Below are 9,845 nucleotides of genomic sequence, written 5' to 3'. Positions count from 1 at the left end.
AAGAGGCAAGTTTATTCAGGGCAATACAAATGGAAGTATAATTACAGTTCTTAAACTTAGTCCCTATGCAGAAAGAGCAGTTTGAGTACGTGTATAAGGTCCTCTAGTGGTGATATCCTCAGTCCACAAGCAAATGTGGCAGGTACTTAGAGGATATTCCATCTGGAAGAAATGTTTTTTAATTTTTGCAATCATGGTCTTAGTCAATTAAGTCTTAGTCAAGACCACAATTCACAAATGCATTTATCAGCCTGTTAAGCAAAGTGAAGCAAGGAGGAACTGATTTTATTGAGGATAAGGGAACATTTTTGGAATGAGACCAAGCTTACCTCAGCCTAGACAGAACAGTAACATACAGCTTTTGAACAAGTGAAAAGTATTGAGTTTGCTCTTCCAGTGACACTTCCACTTGATCATGTTTCTCATCTAGGATTGAGTGACTAGCATATTAATTCAGATGAAAGAATCCTTCCTACATGGAGTAGGAAAGACAGTGGCAGAAAAGGATATGTATTGTGTTTGCAGTATTTCTAAAGCTAAGAAGAGGAGGTGAGGTTATATGAATGTGCACTGGAGAAAGAATATGTTATTTTTTTATTGGGTCCCTGAAGAAAGAAACTTGAGAAGCCCCAATACCAGCCCCTGTGAGCTAAGCAAACCTTGAGATCTTACGGGGGTTGAAAAATACACAGATAAAAGTAGAACGGCAATGCATACACATAAATATTGCTTAGCTGGTTGCTTTTGTGTTTTTTTCTTTTTTTTTAACTTAGAGTTCTATTTGGAGAAAACATTGGGTACCATCACACTTCTCTACATAGCAAGTGCATATTCCATTCAGGAAAGGATTGTTAGGAGATAAAGATGAATGGAAAGACAGATCAAGAAGTTTCAAATATTGAGAATATAAGATAGAGTATCTATTCAGAAATGCCAAATTGTTAGAAGTGACAAGACTGAAAATTTAAAAACAGGCAAAAAACAAGAGACTTAATGTTATATTCAAAGAGGAAAAAAAAACAGTTTACATAGATAATAGATCCTCCTCTTAAGATGTTGCATTAGTACCATATTTAGTACCATAATTACCATTTTAAAAGATAGTTTTAAATTTTTTTTCTTGTTATTATAGCAATAGTGGTTCATTGCATGGAATTACAAATTAGCCTCCTGATGCAAGAGTTCTCTAAGTTTTAATTTCACAGGTGGTGGAGTCTGGACAGCTGCCATGGATCAGGAAACAGCCTGTCAAAGCCAAAACTATTAAGCCTAATCAAGTTCAGGTTATATGAACTCATAGTACATCTCCCAATACTGTTCTATTACAATATATTACAGGTTCAATGGGTAGTAGAAACTTACACCCTTGAGAAAATTGAGAAACTCAAAGATCTCTATCTTCAGTTTAGAAGGATTATAGAACTATCATCACCTCAGGGAAAAGGCAAAGAAGCAAAATCTCCTTTTTGTGTTTTGATGGGGGAAAGCCTTTTGAGGATAATCAAAGCGCTAAGGCAAAGATTAATTTAGCTATTAACTATTTCAACTGTTCATAGTGCATGGGAATCTATAAGTCATAAATAAACATAAAAATCTAGTTAAAATTGATTAAACACTTAGAAAGCATGACAGGAAAAAAATACACCGAGTCTTCAAAACCATGCCACATTAGATGTTCTCCCTGAAAACAATCTTCACTGAAGATTGGCTAACAATAAAATAAGTAAAATGTAAGTTAATTGGAAAAACAAAACAAAACAAAACACTGTTCCTCAGTGTTAACACGAAAATAGTGGAGTACCACATTAAGACCTTTAATAAAATTTCACTTCTGGCAATGTTGAACTTTTTGTTTTACCAACCCTCTCACTGAGGAATATAGACTAACCCAAATAAGTTGTGTGAGTTGTTTGCGTGTGCAACTTTTTTGAAAAGATATTGGAAGGATTCCAAGGCTGACAGAATTCACACGGCTCAGATCCAGGAGCAGAGGTATATCAAGAGTGAGGAGCTCAGAAATTTTATTTTCTACCCTCCACATTACTATACATTTCAAAATTGGTTTTAGAGAGGTTGAATTAACTTTAAACAGTCTCATGGGCTGGGGAGATTAAAAACAGGAGAAGAAGAAGAAGAAGAAGAAGAAGAAGAAGCAGAAGCAGGAGGAGGAGGAGGAGGAGGAGGAGGAGGAGGAGGAGGAGGAGATTACAGGGTGCCAGAAAAGGGGGCAACTGGCAAGCACACATGATTTTAGTTGGTACCTTACACGGGCACAGCCTAGTAGCAAGATGAATTGTAAACACTTCAGTTCAGCAAGATATGAAGCCCAGCTTAAATTCCCTCAGTCTTTTATTGATTTAAAGTGAATCAACTCTAGCACAGCTTCCTGTCCAAAACAAAAGTAAACCATTGTTGGAGGGAGATAACATCTCTCAAAGTCTTAAAGTATCTCCCCAATATATCATATTGAATACTTGGCAATTGTTACAGATAAGCAGAATTCTGTGATGAAAATATATAATTTTTTAAAAAGAGCATTTTTTAAAAAAAAAGATACACATGGAAAAACAGATAATATGGTTATTAGGCATAGATTCTAAAATAGTTATATTTCTAGTGATTGATACAACGAATTGTCAGGGATTTTTTGGCCATAACTGCACATTGCAATAAACAACTTTCGCAAATGAAAAATACAATAAGCAAATGGGGAAAAATGACATAGAACAACAGATTAAACACAACTGAATCAATAATAAATGGCCTGGAAGGCAGGTTAGAAGAAAGTATCTGCAGTGAAGTCTCTAGATGCAGAAGGATAGACATCATAATTAAGTCTCACATACCTGTCATTGTTCTATCATAATGGAAGGTGTGAGAGAATGGAAAATAAGTTATATACAAAAAAAAAAAAAAAAAACGTAGCTGGAAATTTTCGAGCTACAGAGTCAGGAATTACTATAAATCTCAAGCAGATGATTTAGAAAAAGAAAGGAAATAGAAACACATTTTGGTATATCACATTAGAGCATACCATAGGGGAAGTAAAAGAGAAAATAAATTATTAAGATAGGTGGATATAAGTCACATTGTACAAGAAAAAAAAGATGGAATAACCAGGGCCAATGATAATGCTGATATCTGATTTCTAAGCAGAAATAATGAAAGCCAGACTATAATGAAAATTTCAGAATGCTGAAAATAGTAACTGTTAGTATAGAATTCAAAATGTTGAAAAAATATTCTTAAAAAGATGACATTTTCAAACAAATGAAAATAGTTAACTTTTCTTTAGTAGATGTAGGTTAAAGGAAATAACAAACAAGGTTTTTTAGGTACAAGGAAGACAAATCAGATAGAATCTTAGATGTGATCATAGGACATGACCAGGAAAATCTGTGAAGGTACATCTTAGCCAATATTGATTGCATAAAACGATATTGAAAACTAACATAATAATTAAAGCAATAACATACTGTGGATATAAAACATAGAAAAATATATGTCAAAAGTAGTGCATAAGTACTGGCATAAAGATAGAGAGGAATGTATCAGTAGAACAGAATAGAGAGCCAGAAATATACCCATCTACAGCAAAATAATTTCCCACAAGGATGTTAAGACTACCACAATGGGGAAGAAACAGTGTCTTCAAGAAATAATGGTGAGAATACTGGACATTCACATGCAAAAGAATGAAGCTGGAGTGCCACATTACACCATGCACAAAAATTAACTCAATATGGATTTAGGACCTAAATGTAATACTAAAAATACTGAATTCATAGGAGAAAACAGCAGAAAATCATCAAGGCATTATATCTGCAATGATTTCTTGAATAGGACACCAAAATCACAGGCACTAAAAGCAAAAATAGGTAAATGGGACTACCTCCAACTTAAAAACTCTGTGCATCAAAGGAAACAATCTGCAGAGTGAAAAAGCAATCTATGAAATGGGAGAAAATAATTGCAAATCATGTATCTGATAAGGGGTTAGTATCCAGCATATTAGAGGAATTTCTGCAATTCAACAACAAAAGAATAATGCAACTCGAAGATGGAAACATGACTTGAATAAGTTTTCTCTAAAGATAAGCAAATAGCCCATGTGCACACACAAAAGTACTTAACTTCATAGGAAAATGAAAATCTAAACCAAATGAGATATGATCTCACACAGAATGACCACTATCAAAAGAACAGAAAATATATTGTTAATGAGGATGCAAAGAAGTTGGAACATTGTGCACTTTTGGTGGGAATGTAAAATGGTGCAGCTGTTATGGAAAATAGTGAAAAACAATAATAGAATTACCTTATTTCCTCAGCAGTCTCACTTCTGGATATATATGTATATCCAGGGGACAAGGGATGTGAAATAAGCCAATCACAAAAAGACAAACATTGTATGATTACACTCACATGAAGTATCTTAAGTAATCAAAATCACAGAAACGGAAAGTAGTAAGATAGTTGCCAAGGACTGAGAAGAGGAAGGTGAAAAGTTGCTGGGTTTTGTGTATAGAGTTTCAGTGGTACAGAATAAAAATGTTCTAGACACCTGTAGCACTCCGGTATGATCACCACTGAACTCTACACTTAAAAATGGTTATAACGGTAAATTTAAGGTTACATGTTGTTTACCACAATTAGATAAATATAGTACATTAGCTGAAGGAAGATGCCTAAGTAAAAATGCTCTAATATTTTTAAAATGTTAGAGAAGTGATAAAATTACTAATTTACATTGCATTTCTATAAATAAACACATGGTATTCACTGAATAACCACTAACCAAAGAAATTATGGAGTAAGACAGAATAACAAAATAATCAAAAGAAAGATATATAAAGCGGAAAGGAATAATATAAATAAAACATTGAAATGATAGGTTTAAATGTAAATATATCAAAGTACAAATCAAGCATAAGTGTGAAGTATTCAATTGAAAGACAAAATTTCCATACTACATTAAAAACCTTCTGGTTATAAGAAATGTATTTTGAACATTAAAAAAACCTGAAAATTCCATTGAAAAATTATACCATCCCCACACTAACAGTTCATGTGGCTATCTTAATATAACAAACTTTAAAGCAAGAAATCTGCTAGAAACAAAAAGATCTAACTCATAAATAGAATTATTATTGGGAATAATGGTAGTAATAAAGAGGTAGATTTTCTACATTAATGATTTGAAAGATGCAATATTGCAAAGACATCCATTTTCTTGAACTGGATGTAAAAAAAATCAATATAATCCCCCCAAAATATGAACATATAGGATAGGTTAGGATAATGGAAACACTGTTTCTAAAACATATATAAAAATGCAAAGGGCCACCTAAGTAGAGTCATGGAAATAAAGAAGAACACAAGGTCGGAAACCTTATTCTACTAGATAAAAGTACTTCTTGTAAAGATACAGTATTGGCATAAGTTCAGGTAAATGAACCAGTGGAATGATAAAGAGATTTGAGAAGTGGTAATTCACATACACGGACAATTTCTATTTATGATGAAGGTGGCGGTACAGGGTATTGAAGAAATGAAAGACAGGAAACACATGAAAACAATGCAATGGTTTCTGCAAATATAAATGTTAAATAAAACTATAAGAGCTTTGTTTATATAGGATACACTTGAGCAAAGTCTTTAGGAGTTTTGAGGGAACTCATCAGGTAAAAAGGTTAAAGTTGTGCCATGTTCAAGAGCATAGAGGAATGGGAACCTGTGAAATATTCTGGAATGTGATGGTGGGGGCTTGGTGGGCTTTTTTTTTTTTTTTTTCAACTGAAAAATTGACTTTATTCAATGGTTAGTGAATCCAGCAACATCCCATCTAACAGAAAGGAGCTCTGAAGAGCTGCACATAATGAAAGGCTTTTATAGACTTAAAGGGAGTGGGAGAAGGAACTCTCCAACAGAGTGGATTGTTTCAGGCAAGGTTACCTTCCTTTGGGGGACAGTCGGGGCCTATCAGGCAGACTACCTCCTAAATGCTGAGTCAGGTAACATCACTGGTTACAGGTTACAGTCCTGGGACAGGCATGCAAGCGAAAATGAGAATAAAATATAGAGAGACACAGATCATGAAAGTCTTATAATATGGTTGAAGGATATCACCTCTCTAATGGAAAGAGTAGGAGGTATTAAAAATCTTAAGAAAGAGATGTTTTTATATTAAGATTTTAATTTTAGAAAGCTAGGAAGACCATTTGGTCTGCATTGTGCATGTGAGATTTTACCTTCTGAGACGTAAGGAAAAGAAGGCATTAGGATGTCTTGTCCATTTTTCATAGGTTGTCTTGATAACCATCTAGCAGGACTTTGGTATTTCTCCATCTTTAAAGTATCTGTGAAAAGCAATATACTGTTGAAAAAAACAGACAAAAGAAAGAAGAGTACTACCATTAGACATCTGTGAAAAAAAAAAAAGGATTTATATATGTGTCTACCATTCAAAACACTGTCTGAATTGTATTGATTACCTACCTTAAATCCCACCTATTTCATGATGCACCCTTTACTCTTTTAACTAAGTATTTTCCTCAGTCTCTGAATTATTGTATCACCTTGATATGTGACACCTATAGAAAAAAGAAGTAGATTGAAGAAGACATGTCAATAATAAAAAGCATTAAGTTATTTTACCTGAAGACTTTAGGGAAAAATAGTTCTGCATTCTATGAAATGCTTCATGCTTTGAAACATATTGTCACTCAGAAAGTATGATGTCTCTGAAATTTGGGGTATTAACATTTAGGACTAGAGAATCCTGAATACCAGATCATTTACTGTGAATCTTGACAATTTAATTCAATTTTATCAATAAGATGTAAAATGAAATGGAGAAAGGTATAAACACATGGTTGAGTGGACATATTTATCTTACTACTACTATAATTCACACTAAACCCATTAGCAGAAATCCCTTGGTGGCAATGTATTTAAGGTCACTCATTTTATAATCAGACTTTATAAAAATGCAAAACTCACTCAGCAGGAACAAGTGTGGAGCAAGAGTATCATCAGGAGGAAACAGAGCTCTAGGAAAAGTATTTGATTCCATACAGGATTTGAAGCTGAAAACATACCTTACCCTCTTTGGAAACAGCTGATGCATAACAAGAGTATTTTCCCCTGATCTCTATTTTTCATTCTTCTTCCTGTGCCCTGGTTCTCTTTACATTCCTTTGATGATTTCTCCTGGTCTCACCCCTATCTCTTATCTCTTATCCTCTCAAAAAGACTAAAATTGGCAGTCTTACTGGGGAAGACATAATCTACCTTAGGTTGCTGTTTAAAAGCTACAAAATTCTAGGGTTTAAATTGTATACCGAAAAGCAATCAAACGCATCAACTGGAAACCACCCCTCCCTGTGAGAGAAAAGACCAGTGCAAACAGCATGCTCCACTTAGTTGTCTGGCAAGGCTGTAAAAAGCAAAGGGAATGCTGGCATAGCCTGTTGTGTGGCTCTTGAAAGCCTGTTTACTTCCATGTAGAAAAATAGTTTGTACCTTTTTGGGGGACACAGAGTATTTGAGAATCATTAAATGGTTTCCTACCCTCAAAACAATGCTGATTCTTTTACTGGAAAGAAACAGCATAAATTTTAGAAATTTTATGCATCTTTTCCACATTATGAGGACTAATCAATTTAACTGGTAGTTTGGGATCCAACTGAAAATAGACCATATTAGTACAATCTGTAATTTGCTTCCGTTGTAATTCATTAATATATACAGTATTCATTTTTTTGTGCACTACATGAATACCTGCATGACACAAAGAAGTTTGTTTGTTTGCTTTTTTAAATAATATTATCAAAAAGTAGGTGGATAGATTTCTCCCAGATTTGGGGAGATCTGTTTAACATTGTCTACCTCAAAATATAATACAGGCATACCTGTTTTATTCTGCTTCATTTTATTGGGCTTCACAGATATTGTGCTGTTGTTGTTGTTGTTGTTGTTGTTGTTTTTACAAACTGAAGGTTTGTGGCAACCCTGTATCAAGCAGGTCTGATCATGCCATTTTTCCAGCAGCATGTGTTTCTATGTCACATTTTCATTTTTCTTGCATTATTTTATACTTTTTTATTAATATTATGGTGATCTGTGGTCAGTGATGATGACTCCCTGAAAGCTGAGGTGATAGATTTCAAACAAAAAAGCATTTAGAATTAAGGCATGTACCTTTTTTAGACCCAAAGACATTGCACAGTTAAAAGAGTACAGTATAGTGTAAATGTAACTTTTACATGCACCGGGAAAACAAAAATTCATTTAACTCGCTTTATTGTGATTTCACTTTATTGCAGGGGTTTGGAGCCAAACCTGCAATATCTCAGAAGTATGCCTGCATTTGACATACGCAAAATCCATTTTGAGGACACTCTGAAGCGTACCTCAAAGCAACAAGTATTTATCCATAAAAATAGTGACAAACATTGATTTTCTTTTTTTGCTGTTAGCATTTTGATTGCATTATAAAATATATACAATGGTTTGATTGAAGTACCACATATACAAAGGAGTGCACTAATGAACTCTAATTGCACAACTCCATGCACATTCCATATAAACACAGATCAAGAAAAACATTTCCAACTAAATAGAAATCCAGCTTCCCAGTTATTAAGCCTGAAAAGTACATTAATACATTGACTTTGGTCACCATATGTTAGATTTGGCTATGTAGAATATTACACAAGTTGAACAAAAACATATACAAGTTGAACAATTAGAGATTTTTGTTTGAATCACCATTATGTTTGAGAGATTCATCCAGTTGCTATATATAGCAGCAGGATGTGAATTCTCATTTCTCTCTACAATTCAATGTAAGAATATACCACAATTTATTATATATCCTTGATGAGCATTTGGTTTTATTTTTGTTAATGGTGATAAGGCAAAAAAAAAATGGTGATAAGGAATAGTAAGGAGTAGTAAGAAGTAATAAATAGTAAGAAATGCTATGAACATATTGCTATGTCTTTATTTTTCCAGTACTCCATTTTTTTCATTTATTTATTTATTATTTATTTATTTATTTATTTATTTATTTACTTACTTATTTATTTATGAGAGAGAAAGGGTGGAAGAGAGAGCACAGGGAGTGGGAGAAGCAGACTTCCCACTGAGCAGGGAGCCCAGTGTGAGGCTCAATTCCAGGACCCCAGGATTATGACAGACCTGAAGACAGAGGCTTAACAAACTGAGTTATCCAGGCCCCCAGTCCTGTAGTCTTTTTTTCTATTTTTATATTAAATTTTTGCAACATCTTAAGATGTGTAAATATACCACTGTTTTTTTTTTTTTGTCTTTCTTTTTTTCTGTTGTAGGCATCCAATGCTATCAATTTTCTTTTAGTCACAAATAACAAATTTTTAAACACTGTTGTTTTGTTATTCAGTTCAAAATATTTTCTATTCCTCACTGTGGGTTCTTTTTTTGTCCATTGGATTGGTTTGAAGTATGTTTCATTGCAAACATTTGTGAGTTTACATGTCATTTCTCTGTTAATGACAGCTAGCTCAATTCCACCGTGGGCAGACAATAGTCTCTAGTGTATTATCATACCCAGTAATTTGCTGAAACATGTTTTCTGTCCTATGTCGTGGTCACTTTTTAAATGGTCTAGGTAACGTGAAAGCAATGTGTGTTTGTTTGTTTTCATTTGATGTAATGCTGCACGTATGCCAATCAAGACACATTTGTGAATTGTATCATACAGATCTGAGTTTTTATTGATCTTTTTGCCAGTGTGACCAATTAGAGACTGACAGAGATGCTTGAATTTCACCAATATAATTCTAAGTGTATGTATTTCTACT

The 9,845-nt window shown here is 33.7% G+C and overlaps 1 long non-coding RNA gene across 1 annotated transcript; it reads right to left on the bottom strand.

The window, feature by feature from the left end:
• Positions 1-6,251: 6,251 nt before the first annotated feature.
• LOC144287465 (uncharacterized) lies at positions 6,252-8,132 on the bottom strand. The gene is made up of 3 exons (XR_013355257.1): positions 7,914-8,132; positions 6,499-6,593; positions 6,252-6,376 (listed from the first exon to the last, which is right to left on the bottom strand). It is a non-coding gene; the product is annotated as an uncharacterized LOC144287465 (long non-coding RNA).
• Positions 8,133-9,845: the final 1,713 nt, after the last annotated feature.

The sequence above is a fragment of the Canis aureus genome, chromosome 17 (genome assembly GCF_053574225.1).
Source record: "Canis aureus isolate CA01 chromosome 17, VMU_Caureus_v.1.0, whole genome shotgun sequence".
NCBI lineage: Eukaryota > Metazoa > Chordata > Mammalia > Carnivora > Canidae > Canis > Canis aureus.
The sequence above is the reverse complement of the archived record's forward strand: the minus strand, read 5'-3'. Positions and strand labels throughout refer to the sequence as shown.